Consider the following 11,189-nt stretch of genomic DNA (forward strand, 5'->3'; position numbering starts at 1 on the left):
TACTGCTGCCTATAGTTCGGTTTGTGGTCGGAACGATACTACGGAAAACCCATAGATTGTCTAAGCTACAGAGGTACCACTAATTTTTAGATTATTTGCGGAATTGCCATTACTCGAATGTGAGAGACTTTTGGGGGGATTTGGATGCATTAGGCCCTTTAGGCTCTTTTCACTTGTTTTCCCGGGAAAGGAAAATAAAAACTTTTTCGAGAAGCTGACGTGACAAAAGGAAAAGAAATCCTGAGAAATTTTGCAGGAAAAGGTTTCCCATGCCTGCTTACGGACGCATGAACAGGTTTCCCGAGAAACTGTTTGCCCATATTTTTTTCACTTGTTTTCCCGGGAAACCAAATCTCACCAAAATAGTGGGATTTGGTTTCCCACACTTGTGAGAAAAGAGACATTTCCACGTCATTTTTGGCAATTTTCATGTCATTATTTGACGTTTTCCACGTAGGCTTGTTACTTTCTCAGGAAAACAAGTGAACACCAGTATTTTAGATTTCTCAGAAAAAAAAGAGGTGTTTTCTCAAGATTCGATTTCCCGAGAACGCAAGTGAACGGAGCCTAAGATTGTTAGAAAGTTCTGCAATCGCCTACATTATTGACTTATGTAACAGATTTCTGATACATGGCCCATGTAGGTCCGAATGGTTGAATTGTTTGGATCACTAAACCAATGAGTCCACTTATGCTTTTGTCAAGACTCAAGAGCAGTTTAAGGCCCAACTTGGGCTGATTAGTTCAAAGGCCAATAGTAGGTTAAGGACAATAGTAGGATAGGAAAAGATATTAAGGACTATCCTCTTTCATTAATTCTAGGGAAGTTTCCGAAGATTGGCAGAATAGGTGGGTCGAAATGTAATATTTTGGTAAAAAGTAGGGGCATTCTTGTAATATGATTTTTTAAGCCAGGGATTAACCATTCAGTCGAAACGGAGTCCACCTTTCACCCACTCCCATAGAAAACCAGTAACCATGCCTTTTGGCCGTTGGACCGGCTTGGCTCTCCAGCCGGCTCCATCTTTTCCATCGGCTCTCCATTACCCAACTGCTGACTCCAATTTTATTGTAAAAAAAATCCTCAAATTGGTGTAATAAACATGGGCTGCTGTTGTTGGTGGTTTTAAATTTCGGTTTCGGTACCAGTTTCGGACCCCACCGAAATCGGAAATTTCGACCGAAATCGGAAATTTAACCGAAATTTCAGCCGAAATCCGGCAGAACAACAAAACACTATTTTATTTGATAATAGATTTCGGCCAAAATTGCCGAAAAGTCAAAATTTCGGTAAAATATTAAATTAATTTAAAAAAACAGTTTCTTGGGTGAAATTTTGGGGGAAAACGAAATTTGAACTGAAATTCTGAAATTTCGGACAAAATAAAATACCATTTTGGGTATTACTGATTTCGGTGTCGGTCTCCACCGAAATCTAAAATTTCGGATTTCGGTCGAAATTTAAAACCATGGTTTGCACTACCTTGTTTTGATAATTGCATTAAGTCATCTTGTCTTTTATTATATAAACAGCTGTTCAAGGTTATTAAAGTTCTCTCCAGGGCTAATTAAAAAAGACGAGTTGAGTTTGTGCAATTATTAAAACATGTCAGTTATATCAGACTATTAGTTGCCAAAACATGGTAACCAAAAGTTAGAGGAATGATAGAATGAGGGGCGCCCTTGCAAAAATCAGCTCCAAGGGTGCAGCGCCGAAAAAAGTGCCAAAAAAAGTGGAAAACGTGTGGACTTGGCGAAAATAAACCAATAGTGGCACCGTTGGAGCTGATTTTTGCAAGGGCGCCCTTCATTCTATCATTTCTCCAAAAAGTTATAATTAAGTAGATGGAAAATCCCATAATAAGGAATCACTTTTTTAACTAGACGACGCAGTGGAAAAATACTTTTCCATGGAAATAATTTCCAATAAAAACTTTCCGTAAATTCAAACATCCCTGGAATTTTAGAGAGGACATTTTACTTACTTTTGGGGACGTTAAATGATATTCCCACCCCTTTCCACACTTCCCACTCCTACTGTTTGCCTTTCGTTGGAAATAAAGTCATTTTCTATAAAAAGATAAACTAAAGGGGTGAAAATATCATTTTTGGGTATTCACTTAACATTGCAGTCTTGCAGGTGAAGGCATAATGTAATTTGGATCCGAGAATATTCAGCTCGGAAGCGTTCGGCTAAGCCAAACACAAGAGCCGCTAAACCCCAAACTTTTCACGCCTTTGAAAGGAAGGATTAGAAGAAACAATGACAGGACAACGTCATGCTCAAAGAAAGGAGGGGAAGTATGGTAGTCCTAGTCTGGCCCGATCCCCACTGTACACGTGTTAGGTTATTGTGGGCCACGTCTTCCATCAGACAAGATCTATAACGGACTCATCTACATCTCATCCATCACCGATCGGATGATGCTATCCGTCGGATTTGTAGGCTTTTGCCCATTTAACTGTGGATTAACCTATTTTGTTTCCACGATTTCATTCATCATGCACAACCAACATGTAGTCATGTATATGGTTTTAAATTTCGACCGAAATCCAAAATTTCGGACTGAAATTTCGGATTTCGGTCAACACCGAAATGACAGAAATCCCAAATTACCGAAACTTACCAAATTTCAGTAATTTCGGCGAAATTTCAAAAAAAATATTAATTATTTATTCTTTTACAAAATTTCGGCCCAAAAAATCGATATTTCGCACGTCATTACCGAATTTCGGCTGAAATTTCGGTTTGGGTTAGGTTCGAAATATATGCCGAAACCGAAATTTCAAACCATGATCATGTACAATGCGGCGGAGGGGCAACTTATCAAATTTTTTTTTTAATTTATTGAATCTCACTTTTGCCTGGTTTAGGAGACAAGATCCGTTGATCGGAACACCAACAGTAAGTCCGGCTAAATGCTGTTGTGAGCACCTTGATCAGATATCATAGGCTCCTGACTTGGGACCTAATATATGTGGCACATCTCATGATGTTGCCTTTTAATTTCACCCTATGCCCCTGCCAGGGCTCAAAAAGTAGCCATTTCCATTGATAGCGAAAGTGACTTCTACGTAGTTTCTCGTATTGGGTCACTTCCAGGATCGATGGTGAAAGTCAAATTTTGGGTCTTACAAGTGGGCATAGGGGTAGCATATGTTAGGGAAGTGATATATTTGCCTCTATTTATGACTTTTCTTTTTACACTACAACGGCCGCCAAAGGAAGAAAAGTAGGTGAATACATCATTTCCCTTTTGGCACCTTTCCCTGGTCATAGTTTTCACAGGGAAAATATTTTCTCGTCACCTTCCCTCGTCATAGTTTTCACTGGGAAAATATTTTCTTGTCAACTTCCCTCGTCACGTAGTTTTCACTTTCACTGGGAAAATATTTTCTTGTTTAAGAGAGAGCTTATATAGAGAACTTATCCCTCCTCTCCCCCCCCCCCTCCCCCCCGCGCCAAAGGATAAAATCCCCCCCTTTAAACTGTTTCTGTGAGAGTGGTTCACTGCTTGAGGATAAATTCACCCCCCATTGGTAAAATCCAAGGCTTCACCAAACCACTAGAAAATGCACCATCTTCTATTTTTAAACTATTCTATTAGACTTTTACATGACAATCAGATAACATTTTGGGGAGTCTACTTGAAGACTACTTAAAAACAACTTCACTTCTATTTCACCAAAAGATCGACCACTTGACGGCTATTGCACAAAGACATGGGAAGACAACCAAACGGACCAGTAATCTTTCTTGACATTGTTATTTGAGAATACTAATCTTGTTTTCTGATTGTCTTAATGAATTGAAGAGTAGTTATCGTCCCATCTCTAATTCCATTATGTCTTTGGATATCAGACTATCTTTCCCAGCACCATGGAGGCCGTCGTAGCGTCTTGATGGCTCAACTAGCAATTAAACACTGAATCTCTTCTTGGTTTTGTTCAACCCAGGGGTGCACCTCCAAACTTCTCAACCCATCAAGCTCTGCAGCCACATCTTTCATCGTTGGTCTTTCTTCTCCTTTCATTCTCAAGCACCTTCTTGCAAGATTAGCCACTGCATTGAGCTGCTCTATCTCCCCCTCATCCACAATTCGTTTTTCCAAGATTTGAAAGAGGCGGTTTTCTTTCATAGATGAAATGAAATACATAGCTAGGTTTCTTTCATTCTCGGGCCTCTCTTGAGAAACTGGTTTCTCCCCAGTTAGGAGCTCCAGTAAAACCACTCCAAAGCTATAGACATCACTCTTCTTTGTTAGTTGACTTGTCTGAAAGTATTCTGGATCCAAGTATCCGAAGGTTCCTTTTACTAAAGTGGTTATTTGAGTGTGATCCAAAGGAACCAATTTTGAAGCGCCAAAATCAGAGACTTTTACCGAGTAATTTTCATCTAGTAGTATGTTACTAGATTTGACATCTCTGTGAATGATTGGAAAGGAAGCAGCAGAGTGCAGATAAGCAAGTGCTCCTGCAGCTTCAGCAGCGATCCTTACACGATTGTCCTATGAAATGGAAGACTCACGGCTCTCATCATGGACATGGTGGAAGAGGGTTCCATTGGAGATGTATTCATAAACCAGTAAGGGAACTTCAGTTTCTAAGCAACAACCCAACAACTTGACTACATTCCTATGGTTGGTCTGTAAGAGAATATAAATCTCATTTATAAACTGATCGATTTGGATTCCATCGCCTACTTTGGACTTCTTAATGGCAACTATTCTCTGATCTGATAAAATTCCTTTGTAAACTGTTCCATAACCCCCTTGACCAATGATTCGACTTTGGTCATAATTCTCAGTTGCCCTTTTAAGCTCCTCTTTAGTAAAGATCTTGGCGGTCTTGGTAAGACTTTCATGGGAAGAAATTTGTTGTTGTAATAGCATAACTCCGTTTTGTAGGAAGAATTTCTCTTTTAGTTTCATGAGCTTTCTTTTCCTTAGCCCCCACAATATCCAAGAACTGCTAACAAGTAGAAACAGAAGGCTTACCGTTACACCTGAATCAACACATATGACATGAATAAGTTGTTGAAATTATCAAGGATTGAGAAACAAAGAGGTGATGAGACCTCCATGCAATTAATTCTTGAGAGAGATGAGACCCCTTGATGTGATATAGGCACCACTACGAGTTGAAATGGTCTCATCTATTTTCCACCAATGTGAATTGGTGGAACTCCATTTAGAGACCTCTATCGCTAAACTCGAGAGGGCCCTTGTCCCTTATAGCTATATAAACTTCAAGATGCAGAAACAGTCCAGGTTATCTAGTGAAGGGTTTTGCTAACATTAAGATGCATTGAGAACTTAATTTTACATATGTTTTCAGACTTCTTCATCAAAACAAGTGTAAAACCCAAGAAAAAAATGTGTAAAATGATGCTTTCAGGTGCATTTAAGAGTGCCCTTAGCAAAAGCCAATAATGCAATACATCTTTCAGGTGTGTGCGTGCCTGTGTGAGCGTGCGTTTGTGTGTGTGTGGAATAGTGTGTGTTGAGAGAGAGAGAGAGAGAGAGAGAGAGAGAGAGAGAGAGAGAGAGAGAGAGAGTCCCCTGGAAATAAGGATATAAAGAGCGGATTACCTAGAGCTACTTGGACGGCTGGAAATCCTTCAGAAGGGATGGGAATGCAACCTTCTCCTGCTATCCCGTAATTGCCATGAGTGCCGTTTGGGCAGCTGCAATAATAATCTCCTTCTGTATTATGACAAATCCCTCTGTTGCAAGGATTTGGATTACCGGCGCATTCATTAATATCTACATAGCCCTTGTTGGAAAAATTTGTTGAGGGTACTGTTGATGATAGAAAACAGAAACTTGTTGCTTCAAGGCGTGATATCACTTTCCTTAAGACAAGATTCGCCCCCACTAGTAGTGTGCAAAGGGGATCCGCGAATTGCCTCCAAGATACAATGAAGCCTAGTAGGGAAGCCCTACTAATGTTTGATGACGCGTAGCACTAGCGGAATCAAACCCGAAATGCCCTTCCGAAATTTCAAGCCTTAGAGAAATCTCTAGATTATGTTTCTGCAGAAAAACAGTATCTAGAACAGTAAACAAAAGAAAAAACAGTATGTAGAAATACTTGGGGATTTTTGTAGGAGTGTAGAAGAGAGTGTAAAGTCAGTCAGAATTGCCAATTCGATTTCTCTATTAAAAAGATTGAAGTTTGCACATTTTTTATAGACCATCTGGTGTCTTTTCAGTGTGAAAAACACCTCTACAGGGCACCTTTCCAGAATGTTTGAAATCTGACCGTTAGATCGCACCCATTGATATTGAATGGTCCTGATCGATCCTAGATGTGACTGTTGGCTTGAGTAAAACCTCTCTCCAACCCAGTCATCGTTAGATCAACCATCTATGGTGTGGATCGCACCCCCTTGGCACATGACCGTTGGGGAAAGGGACACAACCCATTTGATCACACCCTTTGACCGTTGGAGTCATGGGCCCGTTGGGTAAGAAAAAACACCTCGCGACGTTGCGTACGTGCAAAGTGCGCCTAAAAAAGCGCCACTATGCGCCCTATAGCCCATTGCCCACGCCGCGCGCGCGCGCGCGTGCGCGTGTGCCAACGGTGCGTTGCACCGTCCCGCGGGTCCAACCATGGGTTCAACCCAATGTGCAATCAACAAGAGTTAGAAAAAGGTAGTGCTTTATAAGCCCTTCTCTTTATTTTCTCTCATCCGATGTGGAACTATCTTTTTCAAATACACTTCTACATCCTTTTGTAAAAGCAAATATTTCCAAGAAAACATTTTCTTTTTCCCAAACGCTTTTGATAAAACATTTTCCAAAACACTAAAACATGTAATATACATGATTTTGAAAATGCAAAATCACTAACAGCCCTCACAAGCAAGAACATCTATTAGGACTTAATTAGATACGGGAAACAGTGATAAGTTGGCAAAGAATAGAGAGAGAACCTTGGCATCCGTCTGTGAGGTAAGGATTTCCATCACAGCCATGGTTACAATAACAACGATATCCAGGACCGTTTGTTGAAGTAGTGCAGTTACTATGTTGATCGAGACAGTTTGCTCCCTATCGCCCAGTCAAATACCATTGGTAAACTTGGGATGTTGGTTTCAGAGAAATCTTGACGGGAGACGAGTGATGGGTTGAAGGTAAAGTTATCTTCATCGACTAGAAAAGCATAGCTGCACGGGCTGAAATCTCTGGTTGTGGTATGGTTGTTCAAGATTCCGGCTACAATACGAAATTGCTTGATACCCTTTGGGATAGAGGTCTGGCAACAGCCAATTCCGGAGCAAGATCCATTGATGATGATCTCTTTGTTAGCGCAAAACGATGCGCATCCACTAGTGAACTCTGAGTTCGATCCAATAAAGGCCACGGCATCGCATCCGATGGCTGTGAATTTGTTGCGTGTATCCGATAACGTGTATGGGAAACCAGCAAAATTGAAGGAGACAAAGGTTCCATTGCGCTCGTCAGGGGAAGAGGAGTAACAGTCCGATGTCATCCAACCGCCTATCCGTACTTGCCCTTGTAAAGATATATCTAGAACCTCAAGGTTGTAAATGAAGGGTTTTGGAGGGTTGAAGGAGTTATTGCATGTTATGTCGAAGCCTTGGATGAAACAGTTGGGATCTGTGAGGCCGAAAGGGTAGGGAATGGTGACATTACCACATTTATCTTGGCACTCAGGTTTCGCTATGGAAGATGCTAATGCTGCTGTTGTTAGCCATAATAGCTGAAGCAACACATGAAATACCATCTCTCCCTGTTTTTTTTTTTCCTTTTCGTTTCTCCCTTCTACCCAAATATTGTATAAAGAAACAAGAAGAATCCGGATATATATAAGCAAGAAGAAGCCCGGATGTAAAATATTTAACGAGTGAGATTCTCAAGAGATTTAGTCTCTTTTTAAGTGTGGGTGTGTCAATGGTTTGAGAAAGGGAAAGAAAGGAGAACGAAAATGTCAATGAGGCAGTGAAAGAGAATTTAGGATTTATTTTAAGTAGGGGGAGAGGGTTGGTCTATCTACCGCCAATTTAATTTATTGGATACCTCATGCATTTGTATTTTGATTTGAGTTTTGGATACAAAATATATCCATCATCTTCATGAACATGTTTTAAGAGAGAGAGAAAGAGAGGGAGGGAGGCAGGAAGGGATATCTCGCTCCTGGAGGAGCGACGTCGAGGAGCAGCAACGGTGAAGGAAGTTGCTACAAATATTGATTTCCAAATAATGTCTCACAGAATAGATTTGAAAATCGGAATTTTTTACACTGTTGTAGCTGATTTGGAAAGTTTTAGGATCTGATCCAGTTCAAAATGTCAACTAAATCCAACTCTAAATCTTGTGGCTAACCAAACGTGGCGTAAAAGTAAGATAGTGCTAGGATTTCATTTATATATAGTTTGGGGATTTTACTTGGGTATTAATTATGGAAGTGTGAGGGGGCTAAGAGCCATTTTAATAAACAAGGCCAAATAGTTGAAAGGAACCATAAAAACTCGGCTTACCTGCCGAAGAAGGCCCCTTCCTTCCTTTCTTAAGCCACAATTACATCAATATTTTACTTCTCCGGTTTTATTTTTGGGGTCGGAAGGAAAAGTATTTTTATGTTGGTACATAGAAAAGAAGGAAATTTATTAAAGAAAAATATCCATGAAATATAGTTTATTTCTACAAATACCTCTTAGCTCCAGTTAGAAACTTTACATCCTGACCCATATGCTGTACAAGAAAAAGACTGTCGTACGCTTCTGGATGCATTGAAAACACTCGTACTGCCTACTCTGCAATTTGTAGACCTCGTACGCTCCATCTCTTCTCCTTATTCTTGTCTCTCCCCCTATATATATATATATATATATATATATATATATATCTCTCTCTCTCTCATCTATCTCTTCTTACACCTCATTTAATTTCCATATTAAATATTTTATTCCCTCGATGATTTTTTTTTCACAAATTTAAAAATATGTGAAAAATGTCAAAAAAATCTCAAACATCCCAAAAATTCTTTTAAACCGTCTAATACCTTTGATCCGCCATTTTATTAGACAATACTATTCGTGTTGATAGAGTCATGGCTACTTTTCATCGTTCAGGATTTCCTCTTACTTAAACCAAAATAGGCTTGTCTAGGTCTCACACCTTAATTATAAAAATGGGAAAATACAGATACACAACTTTATGAAATTTTCAAGTATAACTTTGACTTTTCAAAGTCATCAACGACACCCCTGACTTTTCACCGTCCATGAAGTAGACCCCCTGACTTTTCATCCTATAGTTCAAAATTCATCAAAGACACTCCTTAATAATTTCTTCATTCCCGTCCACCCCGTCAAGTAACAAGAATTATTGAAAACTAAAGGGGTGTCGTTGATGACATCGAAAAGTCAGAGTTATCGTTGAAAATGTTAGAAAATTGAGGGGGTGTTTATGTATTTTTCCCTTAATAAAACTCAAGTAAAATCACCAAGTATATATAAATAAAATCTGTTGCCACTGAAATCTAGACTGAGGCTCCCATTCGACGAAACGACAGACGACGCTGAAATGGCTCCCAAGACGAGAATGTGCAACCTCCATGAACATAAGAATGTCATAAAGCCACCAGAGTTTGGACTCCGTGGAGGCTCTCTGATGCCTAAGTTAGAAAGGGCAACAAAGCTCTCTGCAGGTTCAAAGAAGTGAATTGAAGCCGTAACTTTGAACCTTGGTCCCTTTTTTATTGAGCACGAGTTCTCAGCCAATTAGGAAAGTTGCCTCCTTGAGACTCTCTTCTGATTTGCTGGCTCTCCGTGAATTTCAATTTCCATGATAATCTTTGGCGGCTGAGCTTTAAGGATGTAGTTTTAGGGTGGCTAGGACTTCTGGAAGATGTATGAAGTTAATCTTTTTTGTCTAAGGCGCCTTTGAATCAGCGCATGACATGCGTCAGCCTTTGATTGCGTGCCAATTTTTATCCCCAATAAAACCTAAGCGGCTAAGCGCTCTCATACTCTTAAGCGGATTAATTAAATTAAGGGTAGACAGTACAGGCAAAACCTCTCGCCACTTGATAAAAATCTAAAATCTCTATCACTGGCTTTTCAGAATACTAATTATAAGAAGCTTATTAAAAAGGGAAAAATACACTTAGACCCTGTGTGGTTCCTGACACATTCAACTTAACCCCTAATGTTTAAAAAGTTACAAGTAGACCTGTGGTTTCAATTTGTGTAAGGTAGACCCCCTCAGTTAATGGTTCGTCCACAGATTGAAGGGTTAGGATGATCCGATGGAGCTGATTTCCTAGGCACACCCTATCTATGTCAGGGCCTATCAAATGAACGGTTTGGATCATCCAAACAATGTGAGCCCACCGTGTTTTTGGTAGTGTTCTGATTCGGGTATGGGCCCACATTGTGTGGATGATCCAAACCGTTCATTTGATGGGCCCTAACATAGATAGGGTGTGCCTAAAAAATCAGCTACATTGGGTCATCCTAACCCTTCAATCTATAGACGAACCGTCAACTGAGGGGGTCTACCTTACACAAATTGAAACCACGGGGAGTCTACTTGTAACATTTTAAACATTAGGGGTTAAGTTGAATGTGTCAGAAACCACAGGGGTCTAAGTATATTTTTCTCTAGTAAAAAAGACAAGGGAGTAATGCATGGCTCTTAGCCCTCACCGTGTTGAAAGAGTCACGGCTACTTGTCGCCTGTTCAAGACTCCCTCTTACTTAAATCAAAATAGCATGGTCTGATGTCTCACACTTTCATAATTAAAACCCAAATAAAATCCCCAACAATATATCAATGAAATCTAAGGCCTCATATACTTTAAGGGAGACTATTAAATTGAGGGTGGACATATCATTTTCTTAATAAAAATCCTAAATCTCTTTCACCGTACTACTTATAAGATGCTTATAAAAATGACTAGTGTACGTAATGAATGAAGTTGATAGGGTCATGTATACTTTACACAGTTCGGGATTGCCTTTTACTTAATCAAAATAGCAAAATAGCCTTGTCTGATGTCTCAAACTTTCATTTTAAAGCCCAAGTAAAATCCCCAAGTATGTATAAATGAAATCTAAGCCCTCTCGTACTTTTAAGGGGACTAATTAAATTGAGGGTAGAAAGACCAGCCCTATCTACCCTTAATAAAAATCCTAAAACCTCTTTCATGACCTT

The 11,189-nt window shown here is 39.8% G+C and overlaps 1 pseudogene; it reads right to left on the reverse strand.

The window, feature by feature from the left end:
- Positions 1-3,820: 3,820 nt before the first annotated feature.
- Positions 3,821-7,755, reverse strand: LOC143861092 (putative wall-associated receptor kinase-like 16; annotated as a pseudogene).
- Positions 7,756-11,189: the final 3,434 nt, after the last annotated feature.

Source organism: Tasmannia lanceolata, unplaced genomic scaffold (genome assembly GCF_043159265.1).
Source record: "Tasmannia lanceolata isolate RefF3 unplaced genomic scaffold, GAP_Taslan_0.1 ptg000003l, whole genome shotgun sequence".
NCBI classification, from domain to species: domain Eukaryota; kingdom Viridiplantae; phylum Streptophyta; class Magnoliopsida; order Canellales; family Winteraceae; genus Tasmannia; species Tasmannia lanceolata.